The 19,019-nt window shown below is 41.4% G+C and overlaps 1 long non-coding RNA gene across 2 annotated transcripts in view; it reads left to right on the forward strand.

Moving 5' to 3' along the window:
• The window catches only part of LOC118153940 (uncharacterized), a 38,024-nt gene that overhangs the window by 10,963 nt on the left and 8,042 nt on the right, over positions 1–19,019 (forward strand). The window contains exons 2-3 of one of the 2 annotated variants that reach the window (XR_008481813.2): positions 10,825–10,944; positions 18,053–18,186. This is a non-coding gene — a long non-coding RNA (uncharacterized LOC118153940). The remainder of the gene's footprint in view (positions 1–10,824; positions 10,945–18,052; positions 18,187–19,019) is intronic. The other variant, XR_004743765.3, reaches the window with a different exon arrangement.

Here is a 19,019-nt window from a genome sequence, read left to right on the forward strand (position 1 = left end):
GGAGTGCTTGAAGGCAGCAAGGACCCAATGTGGCTGAGAGGGAGACAGGGCAATGGTAGGAGATGGGATGGAGGCTGAGGGCCAAGTAACCCAGGGCCTTGTAGTCCAGGTTAAAACTGGATTTTATTCTGACTGCGGTGAGAAGCCCACCAAAGTATTGAGAAGGGCTTGGTGCATTTCTAGGCTATGTTGACTGCCCTGTAGCAAAGAGACTGAGAGGGAGCAAGTATGGAAGCCAACCAGCTGGTTAAATGACTTTACAGGGGAAAATATGAGAGGTAAGAGTGGCTGTCCATCTTTTTGCAGGCTAACAAATGAGAAATCCCAGGGCTGACCCTTCTTTGCAATTTGTTCTGCATAATGCTGGTCACCCACATTATTTTACCCACAAAAGCCACCAGCCACCCAGGCTGAAATGGCTCCTCTCTAGCCTCTAGCTCTCCTAGGTGGCTCAGCCCAGTAACTCACTCAGGACACCCCATACCTTCCCCTGCAGGTGTTACAGCCCCAGGTAGAGTAGTCTCCACACTGACAGTGAACTCAGCCTCTACCCTCTCATCAGTGTGTGTAGAGACCCAGGTGAGGCCCTGGGATGCCTGGGACTTGCAATGGCTCAGCTCGACCAGGAAGAAAGAAGCTGGAGAACCTGTTATGTTGTGAGCTCTCCGTGGGAAGAGAAGGGGGAAAGGGAGAGATAGAGACGTTGCTTTATTTGACTCTTAGTAAACTCAGCCTCCAGCAGAGTCATGACTCAATGAATGTTTGCTGAGTGCATAAAACAAGAAATGATGAACCTATGTAGGGTCCAAACCAGACATGTAGAAAGTTCAGGGCTTTATTGTGAAACAGAAAGTGCTTTAGAGAAGAAGGAGGATATGTGAATGAAGGGTTCTGCTCTTGCACACTGACAGCCATGCGTTTTGATGATATGGATCTCATCTTTCACAATCAACAGTCTTGCTGTCATCTCAGACTTTATAAATGAGAATAAGCTAATCTGTAACTGGAAGCTCTTCGTGAAAACAGAAAGAGACAACTGACGCTGTGGTGAGAGGGTAAAACTCACTCGGCCTTCCTCTTTCCCCTGGCCTTCCAGGCAGAAGCTTCTTCCACTCTGCAGCAGAGGTTACTGCCAAGAGTCCTACAACTCGCCTCTGAAGTTCCTAGAACTTCTTCCTGCAGGTTCAGGAGCAGAATGAGTTGCGGCCTCCCAGTTCTTTGTGTGTGCACTCAGGCTGCCTGGAGCATCCTTCAGGAAAGATGGGACCTTGGAAAGTCACTGATTTTTACTGAGTTGTGGCAACTTCTTCATCTATGTAGCAGAGAAAACGTGGTATCTTTCCCTTATCCATCACAGTTTGTGGCTGAGACCCATATAACAAAATACAGGTTAGCAGAGAAAAGCATAACACATTTATTTAATGTACGTTTTAGGTGACATAGGCACGTTCAGTAACCAAGACTCGAAGCCCCAGGGAAAAGTGTGTATTTTCACGGACAGCCATGCAGAAGTATGATGGGAGGTAAAAGAATATGATTAAATGGTTAATAAGCAGGGGTGCTTGGCAAGGCCTGCTTGTTCAGTTTCCTCTCGGCCTCTCTGTGTGGCATTCCCTCTCTCTCTCCGGCTATAGGACAAAATACCTGTCACATGAGAATCTTCAGGGGAGGAGGGTGGGAGTAGGTTAGACAGTAACCTTCCTGGTTTTATGACCCACTTCAGGGGAGAGAAGGACAAGAGGAATTTTAGTTTCTATGTCCCTCTGTAGGGGAGAAGGGTGGCAGAAGGTCAGAGAGACTGTCCTGCTTCTGAGGTTTTCTCAATTTCCTTCAGCATGCTTCACTCAGTATGTCAAAGTGCCACATTTTGGGGTGGCATATTTTTGCACCTCATCTTCTGTAATAGGGGCTTTTCCTCCACATTTTTTTACTTCCCAGGATGATGAATATTGTCAGTGGAGATAATGTGAACCATAGTTACTATGCTGCTTAGCAAGAGGAAGTGGGGTGGAAGCTGAAGGCAGCTTCAGGAGGATTCCAGGCAGGAAGTACCTTGATGAGAGCAGCTGGGTGGAGTAGGGAAGTCCTCCAGGGCAGGGGAGATGCTACCACCTACACCCTCCAGTCGGAAAGACACACTACAAAATGGATTCTTTCCAGATTTTTCTACTCGGAATGATATTTAAAAGAGAAATGAGTACAAAGCATTGCATTTCTGTAAAACTTTAATTTTCTTTAAAGAACAAATGCTGCCTACCTTCCAGATACTGGTTCTTGCTTCGAGGAGAACATATGAAACAGATCTTTTCATGAACAAGTGTGTTCGTGCCCACTGCCCCCCTTGGCAAGGCTGTTGAATTTAAAACTCTTAATTTGTTTTTTCAATTCGACCTCTGCATGTTTACTGAATTACAGAAAGGTACATTCAGAACTTTTGTCTTCTTTCCAAGCAAGTGTCTCAAGAGTCAGCAGCTGCAAAAATACACACACAGTTCAGTTAACTGACATTGGGGATTAACGATATGTGCTACATGTGCATTTTTAATCTTGAAAAAAAAGGCATGAAGTGCAAGTGTAGAGGATTATGATGAGCCACACGCTGCAGGGAGCACGGTGACCTGATGACGAAAATGAGCATGTCTGCTCTGCGGCACAACCTCAGGCCAGTGGCCTCCACAGGAGGAGAGCGTTTCAAGGATGCAGATGGGAGAGAGTCCCTTGTTCTCTTTTCACATAAAGGACAGTGGTAACTGAATATTAGGAAGGAAAAAATTGCGGCTCCATTGCTCCGTTATGCAGAAATGAACAATGTATTACAAATTTAAGCAGCCTCACTGCCAGCCTGCTCAGTGGTGTCAAGTGGTATGAAACCGCAGCAGTGGCAGCACAAGGCATACATTCGAATACACGTGGTCCTGCGGCTCACCACGTGTTTTGCACTCACCCTCTCTAAAACACTTCCCCTTAAACACCCACTACTTCCTCCTTGGGGGCTTAATGCCTTTCACTTCAGCTAAAGCTTCTTGGAAGCAGAGACCACATCACACCCACCTTCATATCCAACCATGTAGCACAGGATTGTGACACAAGGGGTGCTCATCCTGAGGAGCAAGCACTCATTAAACGCTCCATTTAGTAAGAGGACCTATAATATTGCAATGCCCTCTGTTCAATTCCTACTATCGCATTGCCAGAGATTAAACAAAATGGTAATAACCAGCATTGGCAGTATTGAGAGAAAGATGAACCCATTCAGCGTTCAAAGTAGCTCTATGGAAAACGTAGGCGTTCATTGTCAGATAGAAAGTGGCTAAAAAGGAGTGATGGCATGTAGACTGTATTGCTGAGATTTCACTTTAGTATCGCCTTTTAATAAAGCAGGTTGGAAATAATATCAAAAAGATTAAAATTAGCATATTTTAAAACCAGCAATTCTAAAACATCCTAAGGAACAGCATAAATCATTAATTTGTCCTAAGATTTACCTACAAAGAAGTTCAATGCACTATTGCTTATTCTATTAGAAAATCGAGAATAAACAGAATGCCCAACACGAGGCGATTTGTAGAATAAAAACACATCTTTCCAAGGAAATGTGGAACAGATATCGAAAATGATGTAAAAGCAGAATATTTATATATATGCAGAGAAATAAGAAAAGCTAGCTATAAAACATATAATATGGTACACATTCCCTTCTTAGAAAAAAAGAGATGAGGCCTGAGAACTGTATACAGAATGGAACTTATCTGTGGGTGGTGGGATTATGAGTTATTTTTATTTCTCTGTTTTTGTTTATTAGTATCTTATGTTAGTCTGAAATAAATATGTATTATTGGAGTCCAGAATATGCCATCCCAAAATATGCCTGTCAAGGAGTTCAGGACATGCTACCCCAAAATATACTGTTTTGGCGTGCAGTCAGCCCTCTTTATCCATGGGATTTGTATCCAAGTATTCAGCTAATTCAAATCAAAACATATTCAAAAAGGAGAAAACAACAACAAAACAACAAGAAAAATAATACAAATAAAAACTCAATATACTATAACAACTCTTTTTTGCAACATTTACATTATATTAGATATTATAAGTAAACTAGAGATGACATAAAGTATATGGAAGGATGTATGCAGATTATATGCAAATGCTATACCATTTTATTACAATACACACACACACACACACACACACACACACACACACATACGTTAACTCAAAATATGTGAGACAGGTTTCAGCCAATTTAAGAAGTTGATTTTGCTAAAGTTAACGATGGAAGCCCATGACACAGCCTCAGGAGGTCCTGTTATGTGGTCCGAGCACATTTTAGGGAGACCCAAGATATCAATCGATGTAAAATGTACATTGGTTCCATCTGGAAAGGCAGGACAACTCGAAATGAGGAGGGAGCTTCCTGGTCATAGGTAGGTGAGAGATAAATGGTTGCATTCTTTTGAGTTTCTGATCAGCCTTTCCAAAGGAGGCAGTTAGCTATGCATTTATCTCAGTGAACATAGGAACGACTTTGAATAGAAAGGGAGACAGGTTGATCCTAAGCAGTTCCTGGCTTGACTTTTCCCTTCAGTTTAGTGATTTTGGGGTCCTAATGAAGCAGGATATTCCTTGACGTTTTCATGGGCAGGAACTGGAGTGAATGGGCACTGGAAAGAGCAAATTCTACTCACTCAACCTACTGCACTCCACCCCTCGTGGGTCAGGGGGCAGGCAGGTGAGCAGGTGCAGGAACTGGGGCCAGTGCTTTTGGGCACTGGCATGCACAAACTTTGTACCAGTCCCATGGTGGCATCTGTGGGTGCGGGTGCCCATGATTCCTGTAGCCCCAGGAGTGTTACAGTGCCCTTTTAGCTTTGCTCCCTGTGGGTGGTTTAAGTGTTAACCACTCAATGGAGGGTCAGTGTGACAGCCCTTTGCACCTGCACTCATGGCACCCGAGTTCTTGTCCAGCATCCAGGGGAAATGAGGTTGCATAAATGAATTGAAAGTGATAAACCCAGGGGATTTTATTGCCAATGAAGAGGCTCTCAATGCTTAGGGGAGCTGAAAAGGGGACAAAGTGGGAAGGTTATCTTCCCCTGGAGTCCAGCCATGCCTGGCCAGACTCCTCTCTGAAGCTACACCATCAAGCTGTCCCTCTGAAATCAAGTTGCTTTTCTCCAACATCCAACCGCAGTTTCCAACGTTGAACTACTTCTGCTCCTCTCTGCCAGCTTAACTTGGGGTTTTTGTTGGGTGGGCCATGGGTGATTTTGGAAAAGGCACTATTTGAGTGGGAAAACAGGGATGTAAGTTCTCACTTTGGGGTGAGGTATTAGGCTTTTTGGCTCGAGGGTGGGGCCCTCACCAGGGACCCACATATTTTATATATGTGTGTGTGTGTACATGTTTGTGTGCGTGCACATATATACGTGCACACACACACATGCACACATGTTTATAGTAATATGTGTGTATGTATATATGTGTATGTATAATGTAATAAAATGGTGTAGTATTTGCATATATCCTACGTGTGTGTATATATCTATATAATATTTGTACACATATTTAGTTTTTTAAAAATAGATGGAGGTCTTGCTCTGTTGCCCAGGCTGGTGTAAAGTGGCACAATCTGCAGCCATGATCTCCTGGGCTCAAGTGATGCTCCCCCAACTCAACCTCCTGAGTAGCTGGGCCTCCAGGCATGTGCAGTCATGTCCAGATATGTTTTTTTTTTGTTTTGTGTGTTTTTTTTAGAAGGAGTCTCACTCTATTGCCAGGCTGGAGTTCAATGGCATGATCTTGGCTCACTGCAACCTCTGCCTGCTGGGTTCAAGAGATTCTCCTGCCTCAGCCTCCTGAGTAGCTAGGAATATCGGCACGTGCCACCACACCAGGCTAATTTTTGTATTTTTAGTAGAGGCAGGTTTTACCATGTTGGCCATGATTGTCTCTGTCTCCTGACCTCGTGATTCACTCGCCTCAGCCTCCCAAAGTGCTGGGATTACAGGCTGGAGCCATTGCACCTGGCCCAGATATTTTTAAAATTTATTTGTACATAAGGGGTTTTGCTATGTTGCCTAGGCTAATCTCAAACTTCTGGCCTCAAGTGATCCTCCTGCCCCAGACTCCCAAAGTGCCAGAGTTACAGACATGAGCCACTATGCCTAGGCATTAATATGAGGGACTTGAACATTGGTAAATTTTGGTATTGACAAAGATCCTGGAACCAATCTCCAGGGATAACCAAGGGCTAACTATATTGATCATTTTGAGCCGAGGGCACTTGAAAAGCAGCAAATGCAAAGAGAGGCTTTCTCTGAATTATCCTATCTGCCTAAAGACAGATCCTTCAAAATTGACTCCATTGTCGTTAATCCCCTCCCTGGGAATTTCATCAATAGAAGAAGATTGGAGCTTATTAAAAGAGAGGACAGGGCAGAAAACTTGAGGTCAGGAGTTCAAGATAAGCCCGGCCAACATGGCAAAACCCCTTCTCCACAAAAAATACAGAAAATTAGCTGGGCATGGTGGCAAGTACCTATAATCCCAGCTACTCAGGAGGCTGAGGCAGGGAGAATTGCTAGAACCCAGGAGATGGAGGTTGTAGTGAGCCAAGATCGCACCACTGCACTCCAGCCTGGGTGACAGAGCAAGACTCTATCAAAACAAAACAAAAGAAAAAACAAAAACAAACAAAAAAAAAATGCGAGAGGATGCTGGAAATTGATACCACACCCAGGCAAACTTTGTCACAAGTGATCTTATTATCACATTTATGCTTCTAAATGCCCATTCATCTTTTTTTTTTTTTTTGAGACAGAGTCACACTGTTGCCCGGACTGGAGTGCAGTGGTGCAATCTCAGCTCACTGCAACCTCTGACTCCCAGATTCAAGCGATTCTCCTTCCTCAGCCTGCCAAGTAGCTGGGATTACAGATGCCTGCCTCTGCGCCCAGCTAATTTTTGTATTTTTAGTAGAGATGGGGTTTCAATATCTTGGTCAGGCTGGTCTTGATCTCCTGACCTCGTGATCCACCTGCCTCAGCCTCCCAAAGTGCTGGGATTACAGGCATGAGGCAGTGCGCCTGTCTCATCTTTCTTAAAAGTCATTTGCTCTCTCCCACGTGGCCTACCCCTCCCCACCCCTCTTCCCTTATTAAGATGGTATACAAACTCCCAAACCTCACCATTTTCTTTGGGTGTTCCCCTTACTTTCCTGTGATGTCCCCATGCACATGAAATTAAAAATTAATACGTTTGTATATTTTTTCTCCTGTTAATCTGTCAGTTTATTTCAGAGTCAGTAATGGAGTCTAGGAAAGTGACTAGAAAGTCAGTCATTTCTTCCCTATAAAATTACTTATGCAAAGAGGAAAAATAGCTTCTGTTTGTTTGTTTAGTTTAAGAGGATCTGCATATAATTTATTGCCAGTAGACTTCCGGATATTAATATTGGTCCAGACAAACATCGAAGTCTGTGAAGCAGTTCAAGTAGGTGCTGCCTTCTCCCATTACTGCAACAGCCCTGTTCTTATTCTCTACAATGCACCATCCTGCAGAATATGAAGCTGATCTCCTGGCTTCATATAACTCTAAGCATCAGAAGGAAAATGCTTTGGGAAAACTGGAACTTGCTGCTGAAAGATGGAAGGTAAATGAAAGTTGATTAGACTCAAGGTTTACTTTTGTTGTCTGTTACACAGCAATGACATTTCAGTTACGATTTTTCATTCACTGTACATTGGGAGATGATTCCATTCAAAGATTTCCAAGCTTTTAAAAGCCTTAACAAGTTAAGATTCCAAAATCAAAGACAAATTTGCTTTTTGGTACCTTGGCTACTTTATGCTCCAGGAACAAAGCCAAGGTCAAGGAAGATGGTATAGATAGGTAGAGACATAGATACACACATACCCATATATATAACTGTCAATCTCTCCAGAACACTAAACTACTCAGTCCGTGTACATATATATCCACCACTTTGATGGGACTACTGCAATACACATATGCACACATCCTAGTATATGTAGACATGCATATATACACACATATATAATTTGGTGTCAATAGATATATCTATATATACACATGTATCTACACAGATATGTTTGTGTGTGAGCATACATGTTTACATAGAGAGAAAGTGGGAAAGAAAAAGGAGTGAGAACAGAAACTCAATTTCTATGTTAATAAGCATCTTGTTTAGAACACACATCTGATCTTAGGTGGGTATTATAAAGTTGCTTTTTTAAAGCTAATTTTGCATTGGTTTTTCAAACATACTTCAAGTATTCTTCGGCTTCTCACTGAGAATTATATTACACAGTATGTAATAGACATGAAAGAAATACTTGGGGTTGACTAGGTCTGTGTTTCTGGTGGAATCATGAGAAAGTCAGTGAAATAAAACAAGATTTGGAAATAGACTGTAAATATTTTAGATGAGGCCAGTGAGTTTGAAATCTTCACAACAGTATGTTTACTGATCCCCCTCATTCTAGAATGTTGTATGTTACCTGGTTGAGAACTAACACTTTTTAATCAAACCTTTTAATAGTATTATTCTCTGCCTATTTTTGTTGTTGTTGTTGATTTGTTTTCAGAGTCTCACTCTGTTGCCCAGGTTAGAGTAAAGTGGCACTGGCACTGTCTCAGCTCACTGCAACCTCTGCCTCCTGAGTTCAAGGGATTCTCCTGCTTCAGCCTCCAGAGGAGCTTGTGTGTGTGTGTGTGTGTGTGTGTGTGTGTGTGTGTTTTTAGTAGAATTGGATTTTTGCCATGTTGGCCAGGCTGGTCTCAACCTCCTGATCTCAAGTGGTCTGCCTGCCTCAGCATCTCAAGTGCTGGGATTACAGGTGTGAGCCACAGAACCTGGCCTATTCTATTCCTATTTAAAAGTAGCCTGGGAGGGGCACGGTGGTTCATACCTGTAATCCCAACACTTTGGGAGGCCAAGGCTGGCAAATCACGAGGTCATGAGATTGAGACAAGCTTGGCCAACATGCTGAAACCCTGTCTCTACTAAAAAATATAAAAATTAGCTGGGTGTGATGGCATGTGCCTGTAATCCCAGCTACTCGGGAGGCTGAGGCAGGAGAATTGCCTGAACCCAGGAGGTGGAGGTTGCAGTGAGCTGAGATCGCTCCACTGCATTCCAGCCTGGCACCTGGAGACAGAGCAAGACTGTGTCTCAAAAAAAAAAAAAAAAAAAAAAAAAAAGTAGCCTGCATTTTAGGCTTTTTGCCCATACATTTACTATGATCTACAATGGCTGGCTCATCACTCCTTTGTTGTTTTTTGTTTCTTTGTTTGTGTGTTTGAGTTTTCCTAATAAGCTGCATTTAGGGTAATAAATCAGGCCCTCAAGCAAAGGGCAGTAAGCATTAGTATAATCCAACTTCAGTAATTCAGGCATTGGCTCAAGCAGGGGAAGGCTGTTGGTCTAGGTCTGAGGCACTGGACTCCAGTCCTCACTTAACCAGGGCCTGGCTTTGTGGTCTTGGCCAAGGCTCATTATTTCTCTGAGTCTTCATTTTTCAATCTATAAAATGAGAAGGTTGTCACTACACGATCTCTAAGGTTCCATTTAGCTTTAAAAGTCTTTGAAATGAAATCATATGGAAAATGTCATTTGGAACAGTTTAATATCTGTTTTCACAGATTTGGGATATAGCTCAGGGCCTAGAGTGACAGTGATCTGATGGGGAAGATGCCACTCCGTGGAAAATGCATGTGGCTGTTCTGCATCTGTGTCTGAGACAGACACAGAGCTCCTGCAGCCCTCCCTTACCCTCCTCCAAGAACACGTGGTTCTGTGTGACAGGCAAAGGCAAGAACTCATAAAACACAGTGGCTTTGAAACGCGTGCTTGCCACAAATCACAATTTATCAAGCCACCTAAATGGAACAGTGGTTTTTTTCTCAGCAGCTTTTCCCCCTCTTTCTTTCAGCGAGCTGTAAATTCAAGAAGCTTGGGATGCTTCCATGTGGCTTGGGACATCCTCCGCCAGTAACTCAGCCCCAGTGATGTATCTCTTAGGTGCAGCTTTCACAGAAATTACTTAATAAATCAGTGTTTGACATACATTTTTATTCTCCAGGGCTGTGCACCAAATATCCTCCACAGCCCTTGGGTTTATCACTCTTAAAGACATTGAGCTTAGAGATGGGAGCACTTTGAATTCAACGAGGCATCAATTTATGTTTAGACATAGCTAACAATGTCATGAGACGTATGCTTGCATTTGGGCATGTTAAAAGGTGCGTCAGGACAATGCCACTTTCCTTAAGGCACTGTCACAATCCTTTGTTCTTTCACACAGTCTCTTGATAGGGCCTCCATCTGTCTTCACTCTATGTACATTCATATCAGACAATTAGCACCCATGAAGCTCCAAATCTGCCAAGTCGAACAAAAAATGTGGTGGTCAGCTCTTTGAGGATTCCATCAGAAGGAGCTCCCTGTTCTTTCTGAAAGCTTTGGACAAAAATTAAGATACTGAGAAAAATAATATTTTGTACCTGTTTTGAATGCAACCTTCAAATGTTTCAAAAAATATTAATTCTACAATATTAGGTTGATGCAGAAATAATTGCAGTTTTTGCCATTAAAAGTAAGTTACTTTTGAACTGCTGTTTCTTTACATCAATCTATATATTATAGAACGAATCCTAATGTCAATTTAAAGAGGGAAAGAAAGTACTAACATCATTATTTTATAGCTATAAAAGTGAAAGAGAGGTTGCAGAAGTTCTCTTGAAATTTACTCCAAGTACGAAGCTCATCAGGAAAAAGACTAAGAATTTTTGTTTTTTCAGATGGTCTCACTCTGTCACCCAGGTTCGAGTGCAGTGGTGCGATCTCACCTCACTGAAACCTTCGCCTCCCGGGTTCAAGCAATTTTCCTGCCTCAGCCTCCTGAGTAGCTGCGATTACAGGTGCACACCACCGCTCCTAGCTAATTTTTGTGTTTTTAGTAGAGATGGGTTTTCAGCATATTGGCCAGGCTGCTGTCAAACTCCTGACCTCAGGCGATCCACCCGCCTCAGCCTCCCAACCGAAGTGCTGGGATTACAGGCGTGAGCCGCCACACCCGGCCAAGACCAAGGTTTCTTGGTTGTAGTGTATGTTGTTATGCTTCTACCTTTCACTTTATCTCTATGTCATCTGTCTCTCAAAACCCTTCCATGAACTATCAATTGAACTCCTGCTAGCACAGGACACTGTAATAAACCAATAATTATTGGTTACATGCTGTATTCAGAAATTGTTATAAGCACTTTGGAAGTCTTAACTGATTGAAATATCTTCACCACAACCTTTTGAGATAGATACTATTATTACTCTCATTTTAGGGGTGAAGAAGCTGAAACACAAAGAGGTTGAATAATTTTGAATAAATTACTCAAAATGATCTGGCTAGTAAATGATAGAGCCAGGATTTAAACCCAGGTGGTCTGAGGCCAGTGTCTGTGCTATTCGGCACTCACCGTGGATTCTCCCAACAGGACTGGGCATTTGTGGGAGTGGACAGGGCAGTAGATTGTACCTAGACATTTAACACTCAAAAGATGAGGATAATATCACAGGAAAGATGAAAGCTTTGTTCAATGCACATACAAAGGAGAGAAGGATAAAGGAAGGATGGTCATGGGGTGATGAATTACTGTAGTATTATAGAAAATTGGTCTTTTCAGATTTTCAAAATAAACTCTTGAGTATTAAATTTGTACTTTCATGATATTTACACATAGGCATGGTGAATATTATCACTATGTCAGTTAAGCAGATTATCTACTCTGTTTGAAGAAACACTTTGAAAGCATTCTTCCCAACTGCATGAGCTTATAAATAATGACTCATCTCGATTCACTGTTAATTGGATTTTTTTTTCTGCAGTTGACCCAATCTTTCTGTGAATAAAATACTGTTTCTACATTTTTATTTATAACAAAAAATTGTGCAAGGACAGTAAGCTCCCCCTGAATGTACTAAATCTTCCCTAGTAAAAGCAATACTAATTAACTTATGTGCATACCAGTCAGAATTAATTGGATTGCTACTAAAAGATTATGAAATGTCATTCATTGTCTTTTGAAATACTCATAATGTCAAGTTTACATTCTGATTCGTCTCCTCCTTGAATGACCTTTTCCAGTGTTAACTCTCCTTTTTTTTTTCTGAATTCTTTCTAGCATTAATCGTATCTTGCATTGTATGTTATTTGGCTTTACATTTAGGAGTATTATGTTTTTCAAAGTATTTTTCATCATCATGAACGTCATCATCTCAAGAAGTAAAAGTATCTTCTATTTCTGAGTGTGGACTTATTTCCAGTTTCTGCTAGCGTGGGGCACACAGGAGTATGAATGAATCAATGCCATGGACCTGGTTCATCAGTGCTGGTTCATGATCTGCTGATGTTCTTAGGTGTAATTCAATCTGATGGTCAGATCACTGGGCTGAGAAATGGGAGGCTTGGATTTTATTTCCCATTCTCTGTGACTTTGGATGCGTCACTTAAGCGCTCATTTTCTCCTCAAATAACTTAGAGGAAGAGTCTTCATCTATACCAGTACTTCTCAGCCTTGACTGCACATTGGAATCACAATGACATAGCCTCTCACTTCCAGAGATTTTGACTTCAAGCATCTGGGCTTCAGGGTTTCAAACAGCTCCGTGGGTGATTTTGAGATGCTGAAGTGCAGAAGTACTTGTCTAGGGGATCTAAGAAATGTTAATGAGATGCTAATAGCCTGCCGTAATACTCTTCACCACCCCATTACCACGCACCTCCAAGTTCTGTCGATTGCTTCATGACACCTTCTCAAGTCTACCTCTTTCTCTGTATTTCTTGTGGCACTGTCTGGCTTTTTAAAAAAAGTTCCTGCCTTATCATCTGTAAAATAAATGCCAGGGCAATTCTCATTCTCTGGTCATCCTCCTGCCACATTGGTGGGCCTCTGAAAACACAAATATAATTGTGTTCATATTAGGCTTAGAATGCTTGGCCGTGGAATTGAGTGCTAGGTCCTCAGAAGGTCATACTGCGTGGGCCCTATGTCATCTGGAACCTGCTGCCTGCCTCTCTAACCACGTTTCAGCACATTCCCCCGGCACGTCTGTCTCCATCCATGATGTTCCATGTCTCTGTGCTTGTGCTTGTGATGCTGTGCTATCTGCCCAGGGTGATTATCTTCTCCTTCCCCATGATTTGTTCGTTAATCACCAACTATTCATCACTGAGGCTTCAGCTTAGATATCATTTCTGTCAGGAAGACTTCCAGAACTTGTCTCAGTAGGCTTGATCTTCCCTCCTTTAGGCTAACTAGATGTTTTACATATACATATGTATATATATAAAACATGCATGTATATATAATATATGTGCATATATATAACTACCCTTCTCATGCTATATTACGATTATGTATTTTCACATCTAATATTTGAAAATAAGATGTATGTCTAGTTCATCATGTTTTCATAAAATCTTGCACAGAATAGAAACTCAACGACATTGGTTCAATTAAAGTAAATTAATGCTAGTAGAAATTCCTTTTCAATTCAATTAAATTAATGTAAGTAGAATTCCTTCTAACTCCTTAGAGTTAGAAATTCCTTTAGAATAAGTACAAATATGCTTGTCTTCAAAAAAATGAATCAGCTGAGCACAGTGGCTCACACCTGTAATCCCAGCACTTTGGGAGGCCAAGATGGGAGGATTGCTTGAGGCTAGGAGTTGGAGATCACCTGATCAACACAGTGAGACACCCCCCCATCTCCAAAATAATAAAATAAAATAAAATTTAAGAAGTAAAGAAAAAAAATGTTTTTAATTTAAACAAAAGTCCGGTTTGTGCGTTGACTCTTCTAAGCTAATTTTAAGCACACATTCTGTCAAGGAATTTGTAAAGTTAATCGACTCCCCTGTTTGGCTTTTGTATAAATTCACATTTTATAGATTTAAAAATAATAATGTCTATCGAAATTAACCAAACAAATATTTATTGGGTGTGTTCTGTGTAAGACACTGTTGTCATCCTTAAGGAACTCAAGAGGTACAGACAGGTCCACAAGCAATTACAGGTGTAGAATGATCAAAGGCTATGATAGGCGTAAGCGCAGACTTACTTCCATGGTCAGTTGGCCAGCTCTAGGGTATCAGAGAACTCTGGAGTTTAAAAATGTTAAAGAGTGCATAATGATTTAACAGGATTTATTCCCGTCTCTTTTTCCACCTCGACGCACATGAGGGCTGACATGCACACGCCCCACACCCCCATGAGCACACCTAGATCTTGACAAAACTGAAAACAATTTTGTGGCGCTAGTGAAACATCACAGTCCCGTGACTATCACACCATGACTATAAACAGCACACCGACAATCGACCACTTGAGCTTTGGCAAACTTAGGGCGCGGATTAAGACAATTCCCAATAGAATGGCTGAAATTTCATCCTTTTCTGTCCCACTCAAGGAAGCATAGTCAAACGGAAATTAATAAATGTGATTTTATTGTAGGGAAAATCTTTCACACACTCAGTATTTTTTAAAGTAAATAATTCACAAACCTTGATACTTCAGCTGTTAGTAGTAACAAATTCCTTGTGACATACTATAGAACTAATTGCAAGACACAAGGGACACAGGAGTTCACATTATCTATTTTTTAGGAAAGAGAACTACTTCCTTTGTGTATTTGCGATACAGTTAGTCTTGTACAAATTTAGATTATATAGTTTCTTAGGAATACATCCATGCATATTATAACCAAGAGAAAGCCTGGTCCTTTAGGGAATTGGAAAGAACTCAAATTTAACTGTTGTTGCCAGTGTAGGGTAAGAAAATATTGTAATTTTACCTCTTTGATGCTAATTCTATCTTCTTCCCTCAGTTATTTTGCCAGTCTGACTCTGAAACAGGAATCAGTCTACCATTACAGTTGTAGAAACCCTAATTTCAGTTCCTTTATCAGCCCTGAACCTGCCCATATTTCCTTTTATTTCCCTAAGACCACACTAGGGATTGATGGGCTAAGATGTGGTGATAATGTAATCTATACACTCACATAGAAATGAAAGTAACCACAGTACTCAGAACATGCCAGGTATGAATGAGCTAAGGTCATTAGACTGAGGTGATTTCACTTAATCTGTAAAGTACATCAGTCATGTAATTAGGGCCATTAATTTCAAAGGACAGATTAGACACATATGCAGCTTAGCAAACGCTGTTTATAAGGGTCTTAGAAGTCCTAGCTCTATCCAAAAAGCCATCACATTATAAAGATGTTTTCTTTTTTTTTTTTTTTTTGAGATGGAGTCTGGCTCCGTCGTCCAGGCTAGACTGCAGTGGCACGATCTCGGCTCACTGCAACCTCTGCCTCCCAGGTTCAAGCGATTCTCCTGCCTCAGCCTCCTGAGCATCTGGAATGACAGGCTAATTTCTGTATTTTTAGTAGAGACAGGGTTTCACCATGTTGGTCAGGTTAGTCTCGAACTCCTGACCTCAGGTGATCCACCTGCCTCGGTCTCCCAAAGTGCTGGGATTACAGGCACAAGCCACTGCACCGGGCCACGATTTTTTTAATCTGGTAAAAAACTAGAAATAAAATGCATACTTTTGAGATAGCACAATGATCTTAGAACGCATATGTTAAGATGTGAGACTGATAGAATGCTAGAACCATCATGAACAGATTGTGATTCACTGAACTCTCATTCTATGTATACTCACAGAATAACACACTAAAGAAGGAACCATGAGTGATTACATGAAGCTTGTCTTTCAGGAACCAGCATATCACGGGGCTCAGTATAATACAAGGTCCTGCCTTGCTTACTGAGAGAGATTTCTAAAATTCCTAAGCCTATCTAGCTCATGGCTTCTCGAGCCCATTTAGAAGAGTTTTGGACATTACTCATTTGATATGGCTGCCAGAGTGTTTAAAGATAATTTCCAACAACTAGATTATGATACCAGACTGTTGTTATACTCCTTAAATCAAACAAAACCTATAAAACTATTGCTGTCCGATGCTTAATCACCCCTTAATTTTACCGGACTCCATTACAAGTATGTCATTAGGCAGAAGGAAGTAGAGGTTTTCAAGTTCCATAATCCACTGTAGCCCTCCAGAATAGACTGTAATGTGCCACTGTATCAGAACACTGAATATGAAAAGAAATAGATACGTATGTATACATAAATATTTTTGTTTGTTTGTTTCCATGTCCGTCTTCACCCACCAATGAGAGAAGATTAATTTTCTCAAACAAAAATGTTCCGAAAATAAAGTGGGTTTTCTTTGGAGAGTAAGAAATCAGTTTCCTTTTCTCCAGTAACAAATGTAACACGCTACTCATGAAAATATATAATCGCCTTCAGAAAAGGGGCCATTTGTTTGGTATCTCCACTCTATGTTATCATTTTGTTTTGTTTTGTTTTGAGACAGAGTCTTGCTCTGTCGCCAGGGGCCAGGCTGGAGTGCCATGGCACAATCTCGGCTCACTGCAACCTCTGCCTCTCAGGTTCAAGCAATTCTCCTGCCTCAGCTTCCTGAGTAGCTGGGACTACAGGCACACGCCACCACGCCCAGCTAATTTTTGTATTTTTCAGTAGAGACGGGGTTTCACCATTTTGGCCAGGATGGTCTCGATCTCTTGATCTCGTGATCCACCCCCCTCAGCCTCCCAAAGTGCTGGGATTACAGGCGTGAGCCACCGTGCCTGGCCTCTATGTTACCATTTTAAAAATACTTGATGAATTTTTGGCAACACAGAAAATAGCTTAGGCTCAGTGTTACTGTTTTAAGTTGAAAGGACAAGGCCAAAACTGAAATTCTGTAATGCATAATCTGGAAACAAATGGATATTTTCTTGACACAAGGATTTTTTTTTAATGCTCCATTGCTTTTTATGTTCTTTTGTACCTCATTTCCCCATTTCCCTCTATCAATGCAGTGAAAACTGACTTGCATGTGTGTTGGGTACTGACCGGAAAGCAATTTGTTCTGTATGGACCGTTATCTTAGTATTGGATCTATAAAACAGTATTTAATTAGCCCGGCGCGGTGGCTCACTGCTGTAATCCTAGGACTTTGGGAAGCTGAAGCAGGCAGATCACCTGAGGTTAGGAACTCGAGATCAGCCTGGCCGAGATGGTGAAACTACGTCTCTACTAAAGATAAAAAAATTAGCTGGGCGTGGTGGCAGGTGCCTGTAATCCCAGCTGCTCAGAAGGCTGAGGCAGAAGAATTGCTTGAACCTGGGAGGCGGAGGTTGCAGTGAGCCAATATCATGCCATTGCACTCCAGCCTGGGTGACAGAGCAAGACTCCATCTCAAAAAACAAAAACAAAAAAAGAAAAAGTAGTATTTAACTAACTTGAAGGGGGAAAATAGACTCCTCAGTGAATTTTTCCCTCTCTCACAAAGCTTATCTATTTAATATGAAAACTCTAAAAAAAGTCAAGCTATTTGACTTTAAATTTTCTGAGGTTGTTTTACATAATTACATAGACATGCTCACATCTTGCTTTTTTTCCAAAACAAGACAAGAAGTTTTATTTCAATTCAAATTCATGTGTAAGGTGATTTTTTAATGACCATGATCACGTAAAGAACTAGAAATATAGTAGGAAGTAGCACAACTATTCTATCCTTATTTTAAAACTTGTATCCCAACTGATTTCAGGCCACAAATATAAAATTGAATTTTGATCATTTAAATAAAATCCAAAGTCTACTTTTGGAGGAGATTAAGTTGTTACCTTCTGACATAAGCCCTAAGTGGAATCTGGTTTTAGAAAGAAAGAGGAATGAGGTATTGCTTTCCCTCTTCTTGTACTATAGTTCTCGTTTTTCTCCCTAAAACGACCTCTGATACGTATGAGGAAGTCCTTTCTAACCAGCATGCAGATGGACAGTGAATGGGTCCTAAGGTCCTTTAGCACACGTCCATTTCTGTTCAGCAACATATTTAGCTTTAGGGGGTCATTAAGTATCAGCAATAAGTGATTTCCCCCTTCTTCATTTATTCAGCATCTGCACTGGGCCAGGGTTATGCTACGTGTGGTCATGCAATGCTAGGCAGAAGCAGACAGGACCCCTGCTCTCATGGAGCTTAGAGTCAAGTGCATGAAAGAGACATCAATCAAGACATCAGCCATATAATGGTAAAGTCATGTAATAGAATGTAAGTAAGTGCTAAGAAAGTGGAAGCTTAGTTCCACGAGAACATCGCTAGAAAATCCGGCCTCATTAAGGAGGTCAGCTGAGGCTTCTTGAAGAAGTGAGGATGGGGCCAAGAGTTTAAGACCAGGGTCTCATACTGAAAGGTCAAGCAGTAAGTATAAATAGAAATCTAGGCAATTGAGGCCTGACTTCCTTCTATATCTCTACGTTAGACATTTTACTTGTAATATCAGGGTAATAGAAGCAAAAGATTCCGAAGGTTATCACTAAATTGGAAAACATCCAAAATATCTAAAGCTGGAGAAACTCTTTGGCAAAATCTGCTTGCCTGCAAAAAGCAAGACTATGAAAATATTATGGATGAAACTCAGGCGAATGGTACTAAGGTACTATTTATCACCTTTCTGTGTTTGCTGTTTAGATGAGGGCCAGCCCGCCCAGCTCATTTTGGAGCAATTTCTGTCCTAGTTCATGAACACACAAATGCCACTGGGAGTCTGTGGTCTCGATGGCACCCCACTGCACTGTGGTTTAGCCAAGACACCCCTCCTCCTCTGGCCTCCAGTTACAGGTGCCAGGGCTCCTCCTTAGCTGTTTTAACTACCCTCCACTCCAAGACGAGCTTACCATACTATGACTTTGTGAAGTAATGCCTTAGCTAATTCTTTGTGATGTGGCTTTTTGTATTGATTTTTCATTAATATTCAGGTTGATTTTGCTTAAGGCAATGCGGTGTTCACGGCTCAGTCAGCATGAACAGTTAAGAGAGAAGCAAATGGCTTGTTAGAACCCAAGAACACACAGAACTGATGTT

The sequence above is a fragment of the Callithrix jacchus genome, chromosome 5 (assembly GCF_049354715.1).
Source record: "Callithrix jacchus isolate 240 chromosome 5, calJac240_pri, whole genome shotgun sequence".
NCBI lineage: Eukaryota > Metazoa > Chordata > Mammalia > Primates > Cebidae > Callithrix > Callithrix jacchus.